This window comes from Ranitomeya imitator, chromosome 1 (genome assembly GCF_032444005.1).
Source record: "Ranitomeya imitator isolate aRanImi1 chromosome 1, aRanImi1.pri, whole genome shotgun sequence".
NCBI classification, from domain to species: domain Eukaryota; kingdom Metazoa; phylum Chordata; class Amphibia; order Anura; family Dendrobatidae; genus Ranitomeya; species Ranitomeya imitator.
The window spans coordinates 120064503-120090660 of NC_091282.1; the positions used below are offsets into that span (position 1 = coordinate 120064503).

The 26158-nt window shown below is 45.1% G+C and overlaps 1 protein-coding gene and 2 pseudogenes across 3 annotated transcripts in view; 1 reads left to right on the plus strand and 2 right to left on the minus strand.

The window, feature by feature from the left end:
• Nucleotides 1-26158, minus strand: part of POLK (DNA polymerase kappa) — a 138001-nt gene that overhangs the window by 100319 nt on the left and 11524 nt on the right. The gene's annotated exons all lie outside the window — the stretch shown is intronic.
• Nucleotides 16969-17818, minus strand: LOC138663843 (cyclin-G1 pseudogene; annotated as a pseudogene).
• On the plus strand, nucleotides 17832-18752 carry LOC138663835 (cyclin-G1 pseudogene; annotated as a pseudogene).

Sequence of the window (26158 nt, forward strand, 5' to 3'; positions counted from 1 at the left end):
GAGGAAGTAGCCAGGCTGCAATAAGGCTAGGCAGCAAACTCTGAGGGAAAGAGAAAAGAGAAAAAAAAAAAAAAAAAAAACTTCCTCAGACTACTTATCCTCCTACTTCAGCCAATACAATTAACACTTTGTGGGCCGGTTATACTGTCATGATCCCAATGGCAGGGGATCACTAAAGGACAAGCACAGATACAAACAAGCTCTAGGGCGATGGAACCTGAGCTGACCGCGACCCTGAACCTAACACACAAATAAAAGTAGCCGGGGAACGTGCCTACGATGATCCTAGACGTCTCGTTCCAGCCGAAGATCTAACTTCCCCTATTAGAAGAAACACAGACCTCTCTTGCCTCCAGAGAAATACCCCACAGAAATAGCAGCCCCCCACATATAATGACGGTGAAATGAGAGGAAAGCACATACGCAGTATGAAAACAGTTTCAGCAAAATGAGGCCCGCTAAAGCTAGATAGCAGAGGATACAAAAGTGAACTGCGCGGTCAGCGAAAAACCCTTCAAAAAACCATCCTGAAATTACTTGAACTCATGTGCCAACTCATGGTACATGAGGAGCAATTTCAGCCCACTAGAGCAACCAGCAGCAAAGAATCACATATCTGCAGGCTGGACTAAAAACCAAATAAAGCAAAACACCAAAACAGGAAAATCCAAACTTAGCTTGACCAGAAGGTTCTAGGAGCAGGGAGCAGAGGTAACAAGACACACTGGATACATTGATAACCGGCGAGGAAATGCCAGCAAAGCCAGGTTAAATAGGAAACTCCCATGTCCTGATGGAACAGGTGGAACCCAGAGACCCAGGAAAGACAAGTCACCCAGTACCATCAGTAACCACCAGAGGGAGCCCAAAAACAGAACTCACAACAGATACCTAGAATAAGCCCCTGCTGTAAACTAAGAGGTCAATAGCCTTGTGTGTGTTTTCTCATCACATTGTTAGCAGTGGAGGGATAACTAAGATAAGCCCCCCTGCACATGTGATAGTCGTCTGTTGGCCCAAAGCCACCCCGACCCGTGACGTAGGGGTGACGGTCACGGTGTGAATTGTGACAAATTGGTGGCAGCGGTCAGGGGAATCCTGACACCCAGCCATTGGCTTTCCCTCTGCTGGTTAAGAAAATTACGAAGGCGCCCACGCCATTTTTTTTTTTTCAGAAAAATAATCAAATTAATTAAATACATGTACATTAAGCTGCATGAACAGTGAACTAATTGTATTTGTCACACACGTCTGTATATCTACCTATTCTATGTAGATTACACTTTGTGTAATCCATCTCTTCTATCCTGTCGGTTCCTGCTGTGATTTTACACTACGAGGCTGCTGAATTACCAACTTTCCATCTATCTGTGTAATATATTTACACATATACATGTGTGTGTCACTGACATCTATATACAGTATACTATGTGTATATATCTATTCTACTCCAACCTGTCACTCTTTCATTTTACTGAATGCGGCAGATGAATTGCTGGCTTTTCAAAGGACACCGATGCATAAAAATCGGACAGCACTCGTATGGTCCGAGTGCTGGAAGATTTTTTTCTCACACCCATAGGCTTGCATTGGCGAGTCTTGGCCGAGTCTCAGTGACAATCGCAGCATACTGCAATATTACACGAACGCCGAATACAGGCTGAGAAAACAAAAGCTTATGTGAGCTGCCCCATAGATTAACACTGGTCCGAGTGCTATGTGATGTTTTATCGCATAATACTCAGACGTATTCTACGTTAGTGTGATGCCGGCCTAACACCGTGTCCAGCATTAACACACCATATTAGCCCCCAAACAATGAACTTCCTTAGTTAGGAATCAGTCCAAGTACTTCAGGTTTTTACGGCCTTTGCCAGTAGATTGCTATCACTAAATTAAATCCTGTTTAATATATTACCTATTTCTACTACATAATCTAAACATTTGGAGAAATTTGTATCCACATTTCCATTGTCATATTGTCCTACGGCATGAAATCGAGGCATGTCTGTCCACAGATGGCAGCAATTTGGAGAATTGTGCCCAATTTTTACATATATATATATATATATATATATATATATATATATATATATATATTATTTTTTAAAGAAAAGCACTGTTTTTTCCAATGAAGCTAACATTAAATGATTCAGAAATACACTCTATACAATGTTAATGTGGTAAATGACTATTCTGGCTGGCAACGTCGAGTTTGTAATGCAAGATCTTCATAGGTGTATAGAGGCCTATTTCCAACAACCATCACTCCAGTGTTTTTATGGTACTTTGTATTTGCTAACTGTGTAAGAAGGCTAATGGATGGTTAGAATACCCTTGAAACCCTTGTGCAAGTATGTTAGCACAGCTGCAAACAGTTTGACTGATTAGAGAACCTATAAACCTGACCTTCCTTTGAGCTACTTGAGAATCTGGTAAATTACATTTGTTGGTTCCACTAAACTCAAAATGGCCAGAAAAACACCAAGGTTACTTATTGGTAGCCGATTTTTCCGGAACCCATGACGGCACACCTGAGAGAGGGGATCTGCCCAGCCAGGACAGGAAACCCTACTGAAAATAAAAGGGCGGTACCTCTCGGTCGCTTCAGTTGGTTTTCAGAGCATGAGAGGCCCCCCTGGTTAGTACACATGGCAATCCAACACCACATCATATTGACTAAAAGCACCAAAAACAATAGTGCACACCGAAAGGGTGATAAAGGGGGGGGGGAATATACGGGTGCAGTCATGGGTTCCGGAAAAAAACGGCTACCAGTAAGTAACCTTGGTGTTTTCCCTTCCCCCATGACGGCACACCTGAGAGACTTTTGTAGAAAGAAAAAACCTTAGGGAGGGACCACCGCTTGGAGTACCCTTCTACCAAAGGTTAGGTCAGCAGAGGAGGAAAGGTCTAGCCGGTAGTGTTTGAAAAAAGTCGAGGGTGAGGACCAGGTAGCGGCCTTGCAAATTTGGTCAATTGATACCTCAGCCTTCTCTGCCCAGGAGGTAGCCATAGCTCTGGTGGAGTGAGCCTTGATGCCGTCAGGAACCGGAGTGCCACTTGCAGAATAGGACAGACTAATGGCCTCCCTGATCCATCTAGCAATTGTACTTTTAGCTACCCCACACCCTTTTTGACTACCCTGAAAGGCTACAAATAGGGTTTCATCTTTCCTCCACTGACTAGTCATGGTCATGTATTGTAACATGGATCTCCTCACATCTAACATATGGAACTTTTGTTCCCCCAGATTTTTAGGATTATTACAAAATGATGGTAACGTAATCTCCTGACTCCTATGAAATTTTTGGACTACTTTGGGGAGATACGCTGGATCTGGTCTTAGGATTATCCTGTCATCAAGAATCTGAGTGTAAGGAGGGCACATTGATAGAGCTTGTAAATCACCTACCCTACGGGCCGATGTTAGGGCTACTAGTAGGACTGTTTTCAGGGTAAGCAATTTAGATGATATGTCCTGCAAAGGCTCAAAAGGATCTTTGGTTAAAGCCTCCAAGACCAGATTTAGATCCCAAGAAGGAATTTTGGGGATAATAACCAGTCTAGACCTGCCACAGGATTTTATAAATCGTGAAACCCACCTATTAGATGCTAGGTTGCAATTATATAGGGCCCCTAGGGCTGAAACCTGAACCTTAAGGGTGCTAATTGCTAACCCTAGTTGCAAACCCGCTTGTAGAAATTCTAGGATGGGACCCACTGGAGCTACATCCCCTAACGGTTCACCCAAGAAGTCTAAAAATTTCTTCCAGGTCCTACCGTAGATTCTGGATGTTATAGGCTTCCTGCTTTTTAACAGGGTGGAGATTAACCCTGGGGAGAATCCTTGGCGACTCAGTAACGCCCTCTCAAATTCCTGGCTGCCAGATGGAAGCCCTTCACCTGTGAGTGGGTCACTGGTCCCTGGGTTAACAGGTCCGGCACATCTGGCAGGATCCACGGGTCTGTTAACGACATCTGCCTTAGAAGGGAGAACCATGGTCTTCTTGGCCAGAATGGAGCGATGAGTATTATTTTCGCTCGGTCTTCTCTGATTTTCCGGACTACTGTTGGAATCATCACTATCGGGGGAAATGCGTAAGCCAGAGAGAATTTCCATGGTATTAGTAGGGCATCTACCGCGAAAGGATGTTCCTTTGGGTTCAGTGAGCAGAACTTTTTCACTTTCTTGTTGTGTGAGGTGGCAAATAAGTCTATCTCTGGTGTACCTCAGGCCTGTACTATTTGTTGAAATACCCCAGGATTCAGGGACCACTCCCCTTGTCTCAGAATTCTGCAACTCAGAAAATCTGCCCGTGAGTTTTCTACACCCCTTATGTGTAGTGTTGTTAGGGAAGATAGGTGTTGTTCTGCCCAATGAAATAGTAAATTTGACACCTCCATGAGGTTCCAAGACCTCGTCCCCCCTTGGTGATTGATGTAGGCCACTACTGCTCGATTGTCTGTCATAATTCGATCATGGCGGCCCTGGAGCAGGGGAAGAAAATGTTTCAAGGACTTTTCTACTGCCCATAGTTCTTTTACGATTGAGCCATAGCTCTTTTCTTGGGAGGACCAAGTTCCTTGAACTGAATGGGATCTTAAGTGAGCTCCCCAACCTAAACCGCTTGCGTCGGTCGTGATGATGTCCTCGACCGGTTTCTGCCACTGGACTCCCATAGTGAGATGTTCCTCTATGGTCCACCAGACTAAGGAATCTCTTACATCCCGATGAAGACATAGATTTCCTTCCAAACGCCCTTTTAACAGTCTTTGGGCTGACAAAACTTCCCACTGTAGTTGTCTCAGGTGGAATTGTGCCCATCCTACGGCCGGAATGCAAGATGTTAACGAGCCTAGTAGGGACATCGCTTTTCTTAGGGTCATCTCAGGTTGGTGTATTGCTGCAGTGGTCAAGTTGATTATTTTGGCTACTTTGTTTTCCGGGAGGAGGCAGAGCTGACGTTCTGAATCTAGTATTAACCCTAGGAAGGACTGTACCTTTACTGGAACTAATTTCGATTTGGGAACATTTATCATCCAACCCAGCTCTATTAGAGTTGATGTCACTACAGTTATCTGATGAGAGCAATCGGCCTCTGTCTTCCCTATCACAAGAAAATCATCCAAATACGGGACAATCACGACATTCCGGGAACGGAGATATGACATTACCTCTGCCATCACCTTGGTGAAGACCCTGGGAGCTGTAAATAGGCCGAATGGAAGGGCTGTATATTGGTAATGTTTCACTTGGTTTTGTATGTAGAGTGCCACTCTCAAGTATCTCTAGTATCCGCGATGTATTGGAATATGGTAATACGCCTCCTTCAAGTCTATTACTGCCATGAAGCAGTGAGGAAAGAGAAGCTTTGTGGTTGTATTGATGGATTCCATCTTGAAGGAGTGATTGTCTATTGAATGGTTGAGTTTTCTTAGGTTGATTATGGTTCTCCATGAACCATCGGGTTTCTGTATCAGAAAGAGGGGGGAGTAAAACCCCCTTCCTATTTCCTGAACCGGGACTTCTTGCAAGACATTTTTTTGAATCAGACCAAGGACTTCTGTTTCTAGAGCTAATTGTTCCTGCTGGACTTTCCTCCGAGGAGTTATTACAAAATTGTGCCTGGGTGGATGGATAAATTTTATTTTTAGGCCGTCTTTTATAATATTTAGAACCCAGGTGCTTGGGGAGATGTTTATCCAGGCTGGATAGAAGAGGGAAAGTCTTCCTCCAACCTGTGATGTAATGTCATTGGGGGGATTATTTTGCGGAGTTAGAGGGCCCTTTGAACATATAGCCCGATCTCCTTTTATCTTTGAACTCCCAATTTCTCCTATCTCCTGGAGGTCTGCCTCTATTATATCTTCTCCGAAAAAAAGGTTTTTTAGGATCCTTAGGGAAGGTTGGAAAGGCTTTATTTTTGTCTCCTGCCTGTTCCAATATCTCTTCTAACTTTTTCCTAAAGAGGAGTTGACCGTCGCATGGGATGGAGCAAAGCTTATGTTTTGATGGCAAATCTCCCGGATACTCTTTGAGCCATAAGGCTCTCCTGGCCGCATTGGACAGGCCCGCTGCTCTAGCCGTTAACTTTGCAGAGTCTATGGAGGAATCTGCCAAGAAGGCTGCTGCCCCTTGAACTAGGGATATGTTTGCAAGAATGTCATTCCTAGGAACTTTATTCCTTAGCTGGTCTTCAATTTGTTGTAACCAGACCATAAGGGCGCGAGCTGTACAAGTTCCAGCTATAGCTGGTTTCAGGTCTCCTGCAGCAGCTTCCCAGATGTGTTTCAAGAACCCATCTGCTTTTTTGTCTAGTGGATCTTTTAGGACCCCTGAATCTTCTAACGGAAGGGATGATCTCCTCAAGGATTTGGCTACCGCACCGTCAATCTTAGGGATTTTCTCCCATGATTCTGAGTCTTTTTCTTCAAAAGGATATCTCCTTTTTGATGAAGAAGGTAGGGTACCCATTTTTTCAGGTTTCTTCCATTCTTTTTCGATCAATGCCTTGATTTTTGCATTGACCGGAAATGTTCGCTTCCTTTTTTCATCTAAACCGCCAAACATGACATCCTCAAGTGACCTAGGCGTTTTTTCCTCTTTAAGACCCATAGCAGTTCTGACCGCTTTAACTAATTTTTCTACATCCTCAGTTGGGAAACATGGACGCCCCCCTGTATCACTATCTGAGGAGGAATCTGAGGACTGGACAGAGGCGGAAGAGGTAGAGGGAGACCGGGATGATTTTTGACTCCCTTGTTTCTGAGAGGCCTCCGAATCCGTAGACACTTTACGGCTTTTCCTCCCAGCTTTTTTGAGGGCCAATTTTAAGGAGTCTTTTATCTCTGCCTGAATTATGGCTTTAAGGCTCGTGGCAAAATTAGGGGTCTCTTCCTGAATAGTTCTATTAATACAGTCAGCGCAGAGGTCCTTCTGCCACTGTACTGCAAGCGGGGCTTTACAAAGGGCACATTCACGGTTCTTTGTTTTGCCGCTAGATTTCCTCGACCCCTTGTGATCAAACAGAAAAAATGGACCCTGTTACCATAAGGGTGACATTCACGTAGATCACTCATCACCGCCGACTGTCAAGGGTACCGATTTTGGAGGCTGGACAGATGCACGTGTAGTGTCCTTCCTGGACGCTGAAGAGTCTTGCCGGACAGGACGGCCGCCACTCCTACCACTTGAGCGGCTGCTCCTGTGCTGGTGGCTCGGCAAGGCATCTAATGAGAGCTCCTGACGTTGCTGCTGTAATGGCGGCGGCTGCTGCTGCTCCTGTTGTCCCACTTCCATGTTGAAGCTTGTGGACATGAGCTCGTCTTCTGTGGTCAGACACCCTTTTATGGGGGACCACTGCACTCCCCGCCTCCTCCGATGCCCAATAGTGATCCCTCCCCTCCTCTGCCGCGTCGCCGGAGTCCCATTCCACCGGCCGGCGTTTCTTCATGGGCGCCGCCATCTTGGATCCGGCGCCTGCCCCCGACGTCACACGGACACGCCTATTCCCAGCGTGTCCTGCGCATGATGTCAGACGGGCGACCCGGAAGTGGCCGCCGCACCTGGACGCAGAGGGAGGAGGGCGGCGCGGCAGCCACGGAAGGAGCTGGAACCTCCGACCGTGCTGCAACAACGCCCGCTCGGACGCAGAGACCCGGGGGACCTGCGGACGGCACTTCCAGACTCCTGAACCCGACACACAGGCCCTGCCTGATTCTTCCACGCCGGGACGGGATCTGGGTAAGTGGAATCACCGCCGTGTTTCAGTATGAGGGTCCCTGTCAGGACAGGAAACCCAACTGAAGCGACCGAGAGGTACCGCCCTTTTATTTTCAGTAGGGTTTCCTGTCCTGGCTGGGTGGATCCCCTCTCTCAGGTGTGCAGTCATGGGGGAAGGGAAAAAAGAACTTTCATGTGAAACTCGACAATCTATTCTTGTTCTTAAAAATGAAGGCTATTCAATGCGAGAAATTGTCAAGAAACTGAAGATTTCCTACAATGGTGTGTAATACTCCCTTCAGAGGAAAGCACAAACAGGCTCCAACCAGAGTAGAAAGAGAAGTGTGAGGCCCCGCTGCACAACTGAGCAACAAGACAAGTACATTAGAGTCTGTAGTTTGAGAAATCGACGCCTCACAGGTCCTCAACTGGCAGCTTCATTAAATAGTACACGCAAAATGCCAGTGTCAACGTCTACAGTGAAGAGCCGACTCCGGGATGCTGGCCTTTAGGGCAGAGTGGCAAAGAAAAAGCCATATCTGAGACTGGCTAATAAAAGGAAAAGATTAATATGGGCAAAAGAACATAGACATTGGGCAGAGGAAGATTGGAGAAAAGTGTTATGGACAGACAAAGCCAAGTTTGATGTGTTTGGATCACACAGAAGAACATTTGTGAGACGCAGAACAACTGAAAAGATGCTGGAAGAGTGCATGACGCCATCTGTCAAGCATGGTGGAGGTAATGTGATGGTCTGGGGTTGGTGCTGGTAAAGTGGGAGATTTGTACAAGGTAAAAGGGATTTTGAATAAGGAAGGCTATCACTCCATTTTGCAACGCCATGCTATACCCCATGGACAGCGCTTGATTGGAGCCAATGTCATCCTACAACAGGATAATGACCCAAAGCACACCTCCAAATTATGCAAGAACTACTGTATATAGGGAAGAAGCAGGCAGCTGGTATTCTCTCTGTAATGGAGTGGCCAGCGCAGTCACCAGATCTCAACCCCATTGAGCTGTTGTGGGAGCAGCTTGACCGTATGGTACGAAAAAAGTGCCCATCAAGCCAAACCAACTTGTGGCAGGGGCTTCTGGAAGCATGGGGTGAAATCTCTCCACATTACCTCAGTAAATTAACTGCTAGGATGCCAAAGGTCTGCAATGCTGGAATTGCTGCAAAGGGAGCATTCTTTGACGAAAGCAAAGTTTGAAGGAGAAAATTAATTATTTCAAATAAAAATATTTTTTTTCGAACCTTGTCAATGCCTGGAATAGAATTTCAATTCTTTTGGCAACTCATTTGATTAATAAAAGTATGAGTTTTCATGGAAAACACACATATATACACACACAATTTATTTAAAACTATTTCATGAAAAAAACATTTTTAGATATTCCTATAAAGTCTGCCTAGCAGGATGCCATCTGGACTCTTACAACAGAGTTGTGCAACTTTTTTTCTTCAATCATGAAAGATGCGCACCCAATTGTTGCACCATAAAGTGAATGCAGATCTCGTTGATTGCTGGATTTTGGAACGTTTGGATATTCTCAGTTGAAGTCATCTAAATTAAGGAGAACTGCAGCCACCTATAATGTTTGCCCGTGTCATAATAGACCTAAATCACTGGGAGTAAACATAAGTATATTCTAAACTTATTTTCACTTGTGGGACCACCTCTGGCACCTATGACCCCAACCCCCTGGAATGGTGGATGTCAAATGGTGCCAGAGAATGAAAGGAGGGTTTTTCCAGCATGTCTGTGCTCTCTTTATCCACTGCTAATAATAATAATAATAATAATAATAATAATCTTTATTTTTATATAGCGCTAACATATTCCGCAGCGCTTTACAGTTTTGCACACATTATCAATAGAAAAAAAGTGCACAACCCGCAACTGGATTTAGGAATACCCCCAAAATAGCGGTCAGTAGCTATAGCCAGCCTGCTCATAATAACATTCTTACAAATTGTTACAGATCTTTAGTAGAGGTAAGGAAAACAATCATTCTATAGAGATTTAAAAGAAATTTGTCAGCAGGATTTCAACCCAAAACTATTTACATTTCCATGTAGCTATTTCAATGACAAATCCAGCCATAACTTTACATGATATGTCCGACCCTCCATTTCTGAGAAATCAGCGTTTGAATTGATATGCAAATGAGGCAGAAAAGCTATTTATAGATCTGAAGCCTTTGTCACTTCAGCTCTATTCCCAGTCCAGAGTAACTCCGCCTACTTGACGAGGTCTCCTTTGCCTGAGGGAACACAGCATTGAGCCCATCATTCAAGCAGGAGGCGGCAGCACTGGGCATGGAACAGAGATTGAATGACAGATACTTCAGGTCTATAAACAATTAATATGCAAATTAAGCTGAAGAACTATTTCTAGATCTGAAGCCTCTGTCACTCCAGCTCTATACTGCGCCCAGCGCAGCCTCCTCCTGCCTGACTGATGACTCCTTTGCCTGAAGTAACACAGCATAGTGGTCATCAGTCGAGAATAAAGGCAGTGGCGATAGGCAGGGAATAGAGCTGGAGTGACAGAGGTTTCCGATCTATCGAACTCATTTCATATCAAGTCAAACACGGATTTCTCAGTAACGGAGGAATGGACTGGCCATGTAAAGGTTTTGCTGGACGCTGAAAGAGCTGCATGCACATATAAATAGATTGGGAGTGAAATCCTGCTGACAAATTTCTTTTAAGAGGGGTGTTTTGTTTTGGACAAACTTATTTGGGGGTTAGAAAGCCCAGTGGGTACTTTATATAAAAGTTTAAGTGGGTTCTTGGCAGCGACTTTAAGTTATTCAGAAGATGGAGTTCACTTCTGAATCTAAACATTCATCAAAACGAGTGCGCCATATTGTTTTTCTCTGGGGGGCATTCATGTGTCTATTAGAAGATGCACGAGTCAATCTGATTACTCTTTGAATGAGGAGAGAGATTTGTTGGAAGCGCGTCTTGGCACTACAGGGAACCGAAACTTCGCAGCGGAGGTTCATGTCAAGATCGATTTAGACACTTCAGCCTCCACACGGCATGCACATTTCAGAGAGAGAACTGTCAGCAAAGCCAGACATCCAGAGTCTCCACTGTCAGGTTTTATGTGCAAAACGTCCTTCTTAATGCAAGCACATTATTTGTCCATGTGGGAATAGGGTAAAAGGAATAAAACAGCGAGGTTGGATCAGACAGCAGTATGGCGGTCACATTTCAGGGTTTTATTACTGAACTAGATGGTGGCCCGATTCTAACGCATCAGGTATTCTAGAATATGCATGACCACGTAGTATACTGCCCAGCCACGTAGTATATTGCCCAGCCACGTAGTATATTGCACAGCCACGTAGTATATTGCACAGCCACGTAGTATATTGCCCAGCCACGTAGTATATTGCCCAGCGACGTAGTATATTGCCCAGCCACGTAGTATATTGCACAGTCACGTAGTATATTGCCCAGCGACGTAGTATATTGCCCAGCAACGTAGTATATTGCCCAGCCACGTAGTATATTGCACAGTCACGTAGTATATTGCCCAGCCACGTAGTATATTGCCCAACCACGTAGTATATTGCCCAGCCACGTAGTATATTGCCCAGGCACGTAGTATATTGCCCAGCCATGTAGTACATTGCCCAGCCACGTAGTACATTGCCCAGCCACGTAGTACATTGCCCAGCCACGTAGTATATTGCCCAGCCACGTAGTATATTGCCCAGCCACGTAGTATATTGCCCAGCCACGTAGTATATTGCCCAGTCACGTAGTATATTGCCCAGCCACGTAGTATATTGCCCAGCCACGTAGTATATTGCCCAGCCACGTAGTATATTGCCCAGCCACGTAGTATATTGCCCAGTCACGTAGTATATTGCCCAGCCACGTAGTATATTGCCCAGCCACGTAGTATATTGCCCAGCCACGTAGTACATTGCCCAGCCACGTAGTATATTGCCCAGCCACGTAGTATATTGCCCAGCCACGTAGTATATTGCCCAGCCACGTAGTACATTGCCCAGCGACGTAGTACATTGCCCAGCCACGTAGTATATTGCACAGTCACGTAGTATATTGCCCAGCCACGTAGTATATTGCCCAGTCACGTAGTATATTGCCCAGCCACGTAGTATATTGCCCAGCCACGTAGTATATTGCCCAGCCACGTAGTATATTGCCCAGCGACGTAGTACATTGCCCAGCCACGTAGTATATTGCCCAGTCACGTAGTATATTGCACAGTCACGTAGTATATTGCCCAGCCACATAGTATATTGCCCAACCACGTAGTATATTGCACAGTCACGTAGTATATTGCCCAGCCACGTAGTATATTGCCCAGCCACGTAGTATATTGCCCAGTGACGTAGTATATTGCACAGCCACGTAGTATATTGCCCAGTTACGTAGTATATTGCCCAGCCACATAGTATATTGCCCAGCCACGTAGTATATTGCCCAGTTACGTAGTATATTGCCTAGGGACGTAGTATATTGCGCAGCCACGTAGCATATTGCGCAGCCACGTAGTATATTGCCCAGTGACGCAGTATATCGCCCAGTGACGTAGTATACAGCACAGAGCCACGTAGTATATTGCCCAGTGACGTAGTATACAGCACAGAGCCACGTAGTATATTGGCCAGTCATGTAGTATATTGCCCAGTTACGTAGTATATTGCCCAGTGACGTAGTATACAGCACAGAGCCACGTAGTATATTGCACAGCGAAGTAATATACAGCACAGAGACACGTAGTATATTGCCCAGCTACGTAGTATATTGCCCAGCCAGGTTTGTCACAGGTTAAAAAATAAAAAATAAACATATACTCACCTTTCCGAGGGCCACGGCAGCTTCCGGTCCCAGGGTTGGTATGAGCGCAGGACCTGTGATGACGTCGCGGTCACATGACCGTGACGTCATGGCAGGTCCTTCTCCCAGAGCATCTTTGCCACCGGAACCTGCAATGGAAGATGGCGGCCGGCGCGAGCGACTACAGAGGGTGATAATAGGAAGTTTTTGTTTTTTTTTAAATTAACATTACATTTTTTACTATTGATGCCGCATAGGCAGCGTCAATAGTAAAAAGTTGGGGACACACAGGGTTAATAGCGGCGGTAACGGAGTGCGTTACCCGCGGCATAACGTGGTCTGTTACCACCGGCATTAACCCTGTGTTAGCGGTGATTGGAGGGGAGTGTGCAGGCGCAGGGCAGTGACTGCGGGGAGTAAGGAGCGGCCATTTTCTTCCGGACTGTGCCCGTCGCTGATCGGTCGCGGCAGCCATGACAGGTAGCTGGCGATACCAATAAGCGAATGAATAACCGTGACAGACAGAAGGACAGACGGAAGTGACCCTTAGACAATTACATAGTAGAAGATTGTGGACGCTGCACATGCAAAATCGAGATGGCCAGAAACAGAATACAGAAGGGGGTCTCTACTCTGTACTCTGGACAACAGGTCGTTGTGGTCCGCCATCTCAGGAGGCTCTGGGCCATACCATCATTCCATGTTACGGGGTCCATTAAAGCGCTATACATCTGCCGATAAAAGGCTTCTCCACACTTTTAATCAATGTATGGCCCGAGTGTGCTATAAAAATATAAATCAATCAATAGCTGATACTTACTGAACCCCTCATTACTCTTCTTTGCCAAGTACCCGCCAGTCTCCTCTCATTTATTAGTCAGTAGCGTTGATTCTACATTTATGTTTGGTTTTTTTCTTATTTTGTCTTGTGGTATTTGTTGAAGTTCAATGAGGAAAAAGGAAATCAAAACTGTACACGAGGTTCATGAATTTTCTGCTCAAAATTTGGCTATTTTCCTGACAGCCATTTTTGTGACTTTTTGAACAAAAACGTAGTAGCTTTTTTTAAAATGAGAGGAAATATGCAAAAACTACACCGGGGAGGGGAGGACCGCATTTGAGGGGTTGTCCACTACTAGGACAATTCCTTCGTAAACTAAATGTTCGGCCCCGATAAAATAATAAAGCCCATACTTCCATGCCGGCGCCGTTCCCGCGGTGTCAGCACTCGCTCTCCCCGGGGCCGTAATGCGGGGTTGTGGCCCATGACGCGGCACTGGTACAGGAGGGGAGTATAGCCTTTACGATTTTATCTGGGCCAAACATTTAGTTTAAGAAGGAGTTGTCCTAGTAGTGGACAACCCCTTTAAAGTTGTCCTAAATTTTGCGACTTAAGTAGTAATTTATGAACCAGCCGAAAATATCTGGAATCACTAAACTCTGCCCACAAATAGAATAACGAACTGGCTGCAGCAGTCAGGCATCAAAAAGACAGAAGGAGAGAAGGGAGCAGAATGGTGTTGGAGGGGGCCAAAGTGCTGCTGAAAATAAAGATCATAGCTAGTCACGACAAAATCTTTAGGTCCCCATACACATTAGACTGCTGTCAGGTGAAGGATCGCTTGGCTGACAACTAGATCAGCCGAAGACCCCATACACAGGAGTGCTCGGCAGAATGCTCCTCTGCCAACAAAATCCATCAGGCCGGATCAATGAGTTTCCCCCTACATCATCTGACATGGGTCTGTCAGGAATACATATTAGACTGTCAGAAGATACTGCCAATATCAGCAGGTTTTATACTACACAAATATCTGGCATACACGCTCCTAGGAATTGCATGTTAATCATGGCGTGTAAACTGGCTGCCAGTCACGTCAACTGAGCTAAATGCTAGCCTGTCAGGTGAAATAATTTTTTGGTTTGCCTAAAAATAAAATAAATTCATTCTTGGTAGCACATTGTCCTGTGTACTCAACATAGTTAATATAGAGCCAGCCTTGCATTCCAATTATTAGGTCCCCGGATGTGCTGAGCCCCGACGCGCGTTTCACCCTGCTTCCTCCTGGGACGTAAAAGCTCAGACCAATGTATGAAAAATCGTAGCATTTTCATTTAGAGAAGTCGGATGATGTTTATCCATAGTCATATTTCAAACAACATTTTAAAATGTACATGATCAAATACAGTTTGGTTCATATGGGATCCAATTTATTTTATATGAACTCAATACACTTGAATGGGTGACTCTCAGCTAAGACTCTAAGATTAGAGATTTTTCTCTTTTTTTCACACTGAAATTGTCATCTGAAGAACCCTATTGATTTTTATTGGTCCGTGTGCCACCTTGATCGTTATTCTGCATGCACATGACCCTCCGTATGTTCGTTTGTCTGAATTAGCTCTAACGCCGAATTTGTTATTTCAATGCTTTATCTGCCTCTTCCCAAATGTTAGGTGAAAATCAACAGCTCTTTAAAGCGGATTTTTACAAGGCTTCTGCATAAATCTAAATAATCCATATCCTTCATTGTTCGATAAGACTACAGACTAAGAAAAGAAGAAATTACTCCTTGTTGCGGCGCTGGAAGGCAATCTAGGGTTGCGTAGCTGATAAATATTTTTCATTTCCCGTTGTCACAATTGATTTTGGTGTAATGATAAAAGAAACGGTCATTGGCCTGAATGAGCCAAAAATAAATAAATAGTGACACTAATAATAATAATAATAATAAACTGTTTACAACAAGAATAAGGCGGCCATACTGTGGAGCCTAATTTAGATGTAAAGTACCATACTTGTTTTTTTCTTATATTTAGACCTTTATTCATTTTTTTTTTTATTTTTGACCGAGGAAAAACAAACTTATAAGATTACTCGAGTCAGTATTACGCTATTGCAGAGTCATTTGTATATATTGGTATAAAGCATATTTCCAGTGATTAGATCAACATCCCAGAATACGGGTGTGAGGATATGCAATACAATGGCTCAATGTACAAAGTCCGACATGTGTCACTGTCCCAGGCATAATGGTTTCCATCACAGATACTCAGATCTCAGGATTATATACTGCAAGTAATCACTTTTCACAATGATTTTAAAGGGGTAGTCCAATCTTACTAAGTAATGGCATTTCCTAGCGATCCTATCATCTAGTGATGACCGGGAGCCCCATGGATCAAGGGAACGAAGATCTGTTCACTGCACAATGTCGCTTCAAGCTATCCAGCTGTGCAGGGATCTGTAACCAGCCCCATTGAAGTGTATGGAGCACCCCCATAGTGGGTGGCAGGGAATGACCCTGTGCAGGGGCGCAGCGCAGAATCAGTGCAGAGATCCCTTCATTATCAGGATCAGTGGGGGCACAGGACAAACCATCAGTAATAATTAAAGATCTCTGTCTATCTATCTCATGATATGGAAAAAAAAAAAAAATGAGGCTAATGAGGCTATTTTTTTTAGACTCATACTTCCTGTTTTTTCTGGAAGAGTTTTCAGCAGGCTCATTGTCAGCAGAGGCAGGATTAGAATGACAGCTGATAGCAGAGGATCCACCAATCACAATGGGTTAGATCACAGCTCCCCCTTCCTTCACAATGACTTTTGGACACGCTCATTAGTTAGGGCCTTGGTCTGTTCCTAATTTACACATGGATTTCTTTAAATAGGAAGTATGAATGTGAAACATTCCTCATTCTTATTTTTAATACAGAATGCGATTTTTATGTTAATTTGACAAAAATGTTTTAAAAGTCATATTCTGATGATGCATTCCCTTTAAATGATGGTAAAGCCTAGCTAACAATATCCAACAATACTGAAACTGGAATATCCCTTTAAAATCATGCTGACAACTGACTAATGACTTGTTTTACACAAAGCCACGATATGACTGCCATAGAGGCGCCCTAAGCGGTACCACCATACACATCCGATCCAATTAGCAAAAGGCTCATTTTTTGATTCTAGGGGGCGAGACAGTCCGGAGCCAACCAACATAACATGTAGAAACTAGCCCCGATGGTTCCAGATTATATATATATATATATATATATATATATATATATATATATATATATATATATATATATATATATATATATATATATATATATATATATCTGGGACCATTGGGAAATATATATATTTGTCTAAGGGTCACTTCCGTCTGTCTATCCTACTGTCACGGTTATTCATTCGCTGATTGGTCTCGCCAGCTGCCTGTCATGGCTGCCGCAACCAATCAGCGACGGGCACAGTCCGGAAGAAAATGGCCGCTCCTAACTCCCCGCAGTCAGTGCCTGTCGCCCGCATACTCCCCTCCGGTCACCGCTAATGCCGGCGGTAACGGACCGCATTATGCCGCGGGTAACGCACTCCGTTACCACCGCTATTAACCCTGTGTGTCTTTCTGCTTAGCCAACCCCCTCCCAAAATGGACTATGTAGGTTGCAGTGAACATACAGAAGACACCATCTCCTGTTGCCAAGCCCCGAGGCCTGTGCAGATCTCTCCAAGTCCTGAAGACCTTTAGGTCACATCTTGTCTTTGATTAACTAGCTGCCATGTTCTCTGTAGGCTTCACAGTTTATGGATCCAACATAAGTGCCAGTGTCCAGGGAACAGAAGGTCAATAGTTTTCAAATCCTGCATTAGGAGGCCGATTCTGGAATGGTGGGAAGATGTGCTATCCTGTAGTAACTGTGCTTCAGCTGTCTCGCCGTGCGGCCAGATACAATCCACTTCAGCTTCTGAACATTTGGCTTTGAACATTTGCTTGAAGAATATTCTGCAAGGCACTTTGATACTAATTCTTTCCAGCAAAACAACTCTCTGCCACTGATCTTGGAATATGTCTGGAGACCTTCTATTACTTCTGATAATTCATGCAACTTCTGATCCTGCATCTCAACTGCCAATATAGACAAAGCCAACATAGAGGGCTTTGCTTTAGAGAATCCAAGCCTACAGTGACAGGCCTTAAGATTTGCTTCAAGATGTTCCATCGAGAACAGTTTTTGCCTTTCACTTGACAAGTTCTCCACAACAAGGGAATGGTAAACTTGTAAGAGGTGATGTGCAGTTGTAGTTTTCACTTTCCAGCCCAACTTTTCCAAGACGATCTTCTCCATGCGTATCATGTCACAGACTGTAAACTTGTACTGACTTATCCTGATCAGATCGGTCGCCAGGGGCACGTTTCGCTCTTCTTCTGTGCTTTTTACAGCAAGGTACAAACACGTTAAGCCGACACAGCCCAGATATTCCACTCTTGGAGCAGGAGCTGAAATGCCAGCCAAAAGCCTGTGGTTTGCGTCTGATAGAAACTGCTCACGACAATGGCCTCCGGATGACGTCCAGACTTCGTGACTTTGAAGTGAAGGATCTGCTCAGTCTAACTCAGTTCTTTGGTTTCAGTACAGAAACCTTCTCATTGGCTGTGAACATCTTGGACCGTTTCTTGGCCAAAATGAAGGTACAACCGAAATATCTGGGCTGTGTCGGCTTAACGTGTTTGTACCTTGCTGTAAAAAGCACAGAAGAAGAGCGAAACGTGCCCCTGGCGACCGATCTGATCAGGATAAGTCAGTACAAGTTTACAGTCTGTGACATGATACGCATGGAGAAGATCGTCTTGGAAAAGTTGGGCTGGAAAGTGAAAACTACAACTGCACATCACCTCTTACAAGTTTACCATTCCCTTGTTGTGGAGAACTTGTCAAGTGAAAGGCAAAAACTGTTCTCGATGGAACATCTTGAAGCAAATCTTAAGGCCTGTCACTGTAGGCTTGGATTCTCTAAAGCAAAGCCCTCTATGTTGGCTTTGTCTATATTGGCAGTTGAGATGCAGGATCAGAAGTTGCATGAATTATCAGAAGTAATAGAAGGTCTCCAGACATATTCCAAGATCAGTGGCAGAGAGTTGTTTTGCTGGAAAGAATTAGTATCAAAGTGCCTTGCAGAATATTCTTCAAGCAAATGTTCAAAGCCAAATGTTCAGAAGCTGAAGTGGATTGTATCTGGCCGCACGGCGAGACAGCTGAAGCACAGTTACTACAGGATAGCACATCTTCCCACCATTCCAGAATCGGCCTCCTAATGCAGGATTTGAAAACTATTGACCTTCTGTTCCCTGGACACTGGCACTTATGTTGGATCCATAAACTGTGAAGCCTACAGAGAACATGGCAGCTAGTTAACCCTGTGTGTCCCCAACTTTTTACTATTGACGCTGCCTATGCGGCATCAATAGTAAAAAATGTAATATTAAAAATAATTAAAAAGGGGGCGTGGCTATGTAAGCCAAGAGAGAAGACGCACCTTTTGGAGGCTCCCATTATCCTGACCTGAATCCGGCCATTAATCCCCCTGAACTGCAGCCTGCACCGGCTGAGGCGGTGCTCTGAGAACTCGGGAGACCGGCGACTCCTCGGGCGGCGGCGGTGGAACGCTGGAGAGCCGATATCTGTGGCGACCTGGAAGAGCGGCAGAGTCCCTGAGCTGCGGCGGCCATCTTTGAGCGCGGCTCCGACGGGCGGGACGTAGTGCCGGCAGCGGCTGAAGCCGGGTGGATCCCCGGGGAGCACGGCAGGCATTTACTTACAGCGGGGACGCTGTGGAACATCGAGGAGCAGGAGACAGGTGCCGGGTCTGGAGCGGCGGGCGGGCCCTGGGGGACGGCGGCCATTACCACAGCGCACTCTCCAGCAGCAAGGAGAGAGGCGCTATATAGCAAGACTGCGGTGCATTCAGGAGGTGAGCTACCGGCCTGAAACATTAAAAGGGGCAGAGCGGTGTGCGCCCTGGAAAATTGGGCCCTGCACTCCCCTTATCAAAACCCCTGCTTGCACCATAACTTTGGAGGGATCGTTCCCCCCTCCCTGCTGTTCTGCCTGGGGAGCTGTGGCTGCTCTGGGACTCAGTACCTGGGCAAACTCCTAAATTGATACATTTGCAGACATTTGAGACTCTTTGCTTGGTTTGCTGCCTCTCTGGGGTGCATCCCGGTGTTTGGCCCTGTCCGGTCTGCTAGTGGAGAATAGACTGCCATAATAATAAATCTGGTCCTTTGGTGGGGATCTTCTGCCAATCACCATGCATCATTCTAAAGGAGCGGGGGCTGCTGACAAGTTGAGGAAATATGCCAGAGAAGATGCCCCAGATAATACACGCTCTCTCAGAAATAATCCCACGCAGAGTCAACGCAAAAATCGTCTTTCTGACAGCAATGAGGAGGGAGAACGAGACGAACTGACTCTTAAACAAGCATCTGAGCAGTTGATGCAGGCCATATCTCTCACCAGGTCCTCTCTCACTGAGAAAATAGAAGACGTGCATACTGAAGTGGGCCGTCTGCGACAAGATATACAAACTATGAGAGGGCGTATTTCAGAGGTTGAAGCAAGGGTGTCCCAGATAGAGGACACCATTGCCCCAATGGAGGCTAAGTTATCAAAGGCCACTGGCTCTGTGAATGCCTGGAAGCAAAAGGCAGATGACCTGGAAAACAGGCTGCGTCGTAATAATATCCGAATTATTGGCCTACCAGAACGCTCGGAGGGTCAGCAACCTGAGCAATTTCTAGAGGACTGGCTTAAAACCTCCCTGGGAGACGGATTCTCCTCAACATTTTCTGTGGAAAGGGCCCATAGGGTCCCAACGAGACCTCTTCCTCCTGGAACTCCGCCCCGACCCTTTCTGGCACGTCTCCTTAACTGCAGAGACAGGGATGCAATTCTTCGCTTGGCAAGGCAGAAGGCCCCTATTAAATTCAATAACGCCACTATATCAATCTTCCCGGACTTCTCTATGGAACTTCAAAAGCAGCGAGTTCGATTTATGGAAGTCAAAAAGCAGCTCAGGGATAAAAACATCATTTACTCCATGCTTTATCCAGCTCGACTCCGTATTGTTCATGAAGGCTCCTCCCTGTTCTTTACTGACCCGGCGGAGGCGGTCGAATGGTTACGGTCATACAAGGGGCCTAGTACCCCGGACTCTTGAGTAGCTCTTTCTATCTGATGGCAACACAATCTAGAGCTCTCTATGTGGGTGCTGAGTTTGTCAACTATACCGGACGCTAGTCCAAAAACAAAGGAAAAAGTGAGCTGCACAGCCTTCCTTCTTCCGGCAGATTAGCAGCAGTGAGTGGTGACGGACTGACTTCAGTATAGGGGGTGCTCGCATGGAAGATAGATGCAAACATGTAGATCAGAACAGAAAATGCGGCAGCACTCACCCATCTGTGGTCCAATTCTTTATTCAAAACATGAACAAATACAGCCTTGCGGTCCGAGGGAGTGCAGATGGACGGGAGGTGAGCAGGTGAATGATAAAAGGTATCATCCACATATTGTAGCACTTGTGGAGACGCATTTGACCAGAGACACAGCTAAGTGTACGCAAAAGCCGTGGGTGCAATGGTCCCTTCACGCATTTCACACCAGTTACTCCAGAGGGGTCTCCCTGTTGGTACATAGAAATGTCAGGTGGGAGGCTAGAGAGTCACGACGCGATCCCGAAGGTCGCTTTGTCTTTGTTCATGCCTTTATTAATATGAGGGAATATGTGATATTATGTGTTTATAACCCACCCCCGGCCGGCATATCGGTTCTCCGCATGGCACTAGGTTTCTCCCTAAATTATCCTAATGCTAGTGTTATCTGTATGGGAGACTTTAATTTAGTCATGGATAATCTTAAAGACAGACTGAGACTAGATGGCGAGATGTCAAGGGGGCCCCTTTCTCAATCTCCCTCTCAATTGGCATCATTTATGAACGGTAGCGGATGGTTAGACCTATGGAGAACACGTCACCCTGAGATAAAGGAATATACTTGTCATTCTTCAACTAGACAGTCTCTATCCCGTATAGATTACATATTTGGATCTAGTGACCTAGCGCTATGGGTGAATAGTGTCGAACATGGTAACAGGGGGATATCAGATCACAGCCCAATTGTTCTCAAACTTAAATACGGTCAGTCAAATAATAATATACCTTGGAAATTGAATCCCTTCTGGCTGAAACTAATAGATGCTAGAGGGCTTAGAATTTAAAGGGATATTTAGGCCACAAGTGATTATCAAACAGGGAGTCTGCCGTCGCTGCCAAACTACACAATATATTATTTTTTTGTCCCAGATCAGCCCCTAAAACAGGAAGGCAGGAACTGACAAGAGTTTTACTTAAGAATATTTTTTTAAAAAATGGTAATAAGTCCTCAGGTAAGGCTATGTCCACCTCTGCCCAGGAAGGATATGAACGTAGCGCAGTGAAAGCTGCAGAATCTCAAGTCCCTGAGTCAGTACTGGAACCATTAGGCTGTGTTCACACAGCGCCGCCATGCTTTGGCTGCTAGGTAGCCAATATCCGCAGCAGTGCTCAGCTGGAAGGTTTGGCCACGCAGTGACACCACCATTTCCTCACAAAAACTCAATGATTGCTTATGAAGCAGTTAGAAGGCCGCAGCAGACTAGAGTTCTGGGGACAACTGAGAAGAAAGTCTCACAATACCTGATCCGACACTGTACTTCTCTGGTGGCTTCTTGTAAATTTACAAGCATTTTCCATCACTGGCTGAATCCAGGAGGCCGTGGGACACGGTCTGTGTACGGACCACAAGGCACAGACTGGCCACAGGTCTCTAAACCAGAACGTGACAGCGTCATAGGAATAGGACCGTTCTCTGTAGGAGACAGACACCCGATTATGTATGTTTGTTCTTCTGCTACATAATATTAGAAAATATATTAAAAAAATCAATATTGAGAAGATCACACCATCCCTAGCCACGGCAGGTTTGGCCCCCCCTACAGGTCGCAGTGTGTGAACGCAGCCTCGTTGCCATATTCTCAAGGCCTGCAGTAAGGATAGGAAGGGCTGATGATGGAAATACCATAAATATGTGACAACTGCCGATCATATCTCATTTTACTAAGACGGCCAGAAAATAGAGGCTCGACAGACTCCATAATGAAGAATTACACTGGAAACTGCTGTTTTTACAAGTGTTTCCGGCTCGGAACAGCAGATCAGCACTGGAAAGTGGCAGCTATCTACAGAAACAGTCTCCAAGTGGTCCACAGACATGGAAAGGAAAACGCATAAAAGGTTATGCCCTGAAAATAACAGATGGGAACCAAAGGCGTATGACAAAAATAGGGTTCTCATGTCAGTACACAAAAACAAAGCCATAAAATATGTAGCTGAAGAAAAGCCAGCCCGAGCAGGGCATTTCCACAAACCTTCCGTGTAAGTGCTGCCCTACGCATTTTAGTAAACAGACATATCCTATGTTTCCATGCCAGGAAAGCAATTGTGCTCCTACAGGAGTAGTGCCGAACGCAGACCTTGGACGCTTTATATGAAAATACAAATCAAGACAAGAAGTAGGAAAATAACCAAAGGGAGATATCTCTCAGGTTAGAAACACATGGAGTTCTACAACAACTCTGGATATAGAGGCGGACGCGCCAAAGATAAGAGTCTTGTGTGCCAGAGAAGGGATCTGGTCCGGATGGAACATGGAGACATCACATCCAACGCATATTATGGCTGATGAAGGGCTTTCTGGGCTTATACTAAACATCACGAGATGATCTTACACTGCTTGTGTGTCTGAGCACGCCACATTTATCCAGCAAAAAGGGACATTAGAAGGGTCTTTCCATCTCCAAGATCCTATCCTATCCCAGTATGTAATAGGTGTAATAATATTAGTAAATACTTCCAATTAGAAATGTAGTATAGTTCTTCTGATTCGCTATGTCACTTGGTTATAGGATGTTTCGCCCCCAGCAGTTCGCCCCCTGCACATGATGACGGACGGGAATTCATGAACCCTAAGGGTACAAACATCTGGGGGCAAACTGCTGGAGGCGAAACATCCAAATTCCATGTCACTTACTCCATGTGCAGAGCATTACAGTAGCTTAGGTATTCATGGTTATAACCACTAACAACTAACCATCACTGTATGAGTGGTCATAACCATGAATACCTAAGCTACTGCAATGCCCTGTACATGGGGTAAGCAGTGTAGCTTATCAGAATAACTATACAACATCTCTAATTGGAGGAATTTGCTAATATTATTACACCTACTACATATTGGGATAGAATCTTGGAGATGGGAATACCCCTTTAAGTGAGAACAGGGTATATATATATTGCAGTGCTGTCCCATAGTTAGCAATGTTGGTAAGTATAACACTATATGGACAATTATAATCAGGGCACATCTCTTAAAGGGAACCTGCCACCTGAATTTGGCGGGACAGGTTTGCGGTCATATGGGCGGGGTTTTTGGGCCTTGCGCAGGCGTGTACTACGGAGGACACAACATGAACTTCAACCCAATATTGCGGCCAGCATGCAGCCAGCGGGTAAGGAAAGGGTGAATCAAACACCCGAAAACCCCGCCCATATGACGGCAAACCTGTCCCGCCAAATTCAGGTGACAGGTTCCCTTTAATTCAGATTTTTCATTCAGCCCCATTGTCATATGTGTATAACAATCGGCCCAGGGGCGGACATATCATTGGTGCAACCTGTGCAGCCGCACAGGGGCCGAAGAGGTAAGGGGGCCCATTTCTACCTCCAAAGCAGGTGCAATTTTGCATTTTTAGGAGCTATCGGGCTGGAAAGGGCCCCTACATTGTTCTTGCTCAGGGGCCTTCTTCGGTCTGTGTCTGCCTGTGCCCTCGCCGGTTGCCTTTATAACGTGTGAAAGAATGGGTCATCTTACAGTTCTCACTGATAGTATCGCGGTCCTGTAATAGGAGCCACCAGTGTAACAAGTCAGTTCACGAGATTCCATCCCGCCTAAATTTTTCACCATCTCCTGTGAGTGGTATTACTGAAAAGTGGAAAGAACCACAGCAATACAGCCACAACAAGGAGACCACGTAAAGATGCAGTGTTAAGAGTGTTAAGGAGCAGAGGGCATCAAAATCACCAACGCTCTGAGTCCACGCCTCCTCTGGTGGTAGCATCAGCGCCAAAGCCTGCTTCATGGCATCACCAAGCACAACACCAGGCGTAGGATGGAGCCACCACCAGTGACCTCTGGGTGGACGGATCACACTTTGATTCTCTATCTGACATTTGATGGACGAGTCAGGGTATGGCGAATCCCAGTATAAGGTTACCTGTTCTCACTGCATTGTGCCAGCAGTGTAAATTTTGTAAATTTGTGTAACTTTTAGTGGAAGAGGAATAATGCTCTGGGGTTGTATTTCAGGAGTCAGCCTTGGGCCTTCAGTTCCTGTGAAATGAGATAGTATTGCTTCAGCATACAAAGACATTTTGGACAAATTGTAGCTTCCAATATGTGGGAACAGTTTGGGGGAGGCCCTTTTCCGTTCCAGCATGACTGTGCCCCAGTGCCCCAAGCAAGGTCCATAAAGACAAGGTTTGGAGAAGAACTTGTCCTTCTGCACAAAGCCATGGTCTCCTCCCCATTGAACACCTTTGGGATGAACTAGAACGGAAATTGCAGACCAGACCCTCTCTTCTGTGCCTGGCCTCACAAATTCTCTTGTGGATGAATGGCCAAACGAAAATTGCACAGACACCTCAAAACTCTTGTAGAAAACAATCTCAGAACATTGGAAGCTGTTATAGCTGCAAAGGGGGCAAATCAATGACTATGGCTGTAGAATGGGAGGTCATGAAACGGTGGTGGTGTGGTCAGATATTGGTGTTAGACGGTATTGGAGTATGGCGCGTTTCATGTCCCGTATTATTAAGTCGAGGATCAATATCAACAAGGATGTGGCCAAATGTGTGTTTAGAAACATGTATGTCATGAAGATTTAGAAATGCAAAAAATGTATATTATTTTTTTTTTTACCAAAACCTATTTCTTAATACATCTTAACCCTTCAGAATATTTACCATTGCAATTATGTCAATATTGGATGTAACTGGAAGTGCCCTTTTAGTGGTAGCCTTTAACTACACATTACTACTGATGCAATCCTGCCATATCTCAGTCCTGGAAGATTAATGGTCCACTTAAGATTATAGAGTTCCAGACTATCCATTTACTCAGAAGCGATACACCGCTACAAACATCCATGAACATCTATTCCTGTTTCCAGCCATCCTGAAAAACACTCCTTTTGTCCTGCCCTAGCACAAAAAATATTAAAGGGGTTGTTGGGATTTTCTTTAAAAAGAAAGGACTAACAACTGGAAACATATAATAATGATTACGGTACATATCTAATAACCCCCCGCACTAGTGCTCCATAGTCATCCTACAGTGGGAACAACATTTTCATTGATGGCTGCAGAGATACCCTGAAGAAAATGAACATGTCGTCATTGCTGGTGGACTGGCGGCGACCACCAGAGCAGCAGGGCATAACTGTGGGGGATGGAGTCGGAGAGCAATGTTTAATATATTTCCAGCTCTAATGCCTCATTGCAGAAAACCAAAAGGTAAGAGCTGTAGACTCATTAAAGTCAAAAAGGTGCCTGACCTGCCCCGATCTCAGGAGGAAAAAATATAGGAGTAAAAACATAATAATTTCACTGGAATGTTAAAGGGGTATTCTGGCTTAACCTCTTCATGACTGAGTGATTTTCTGT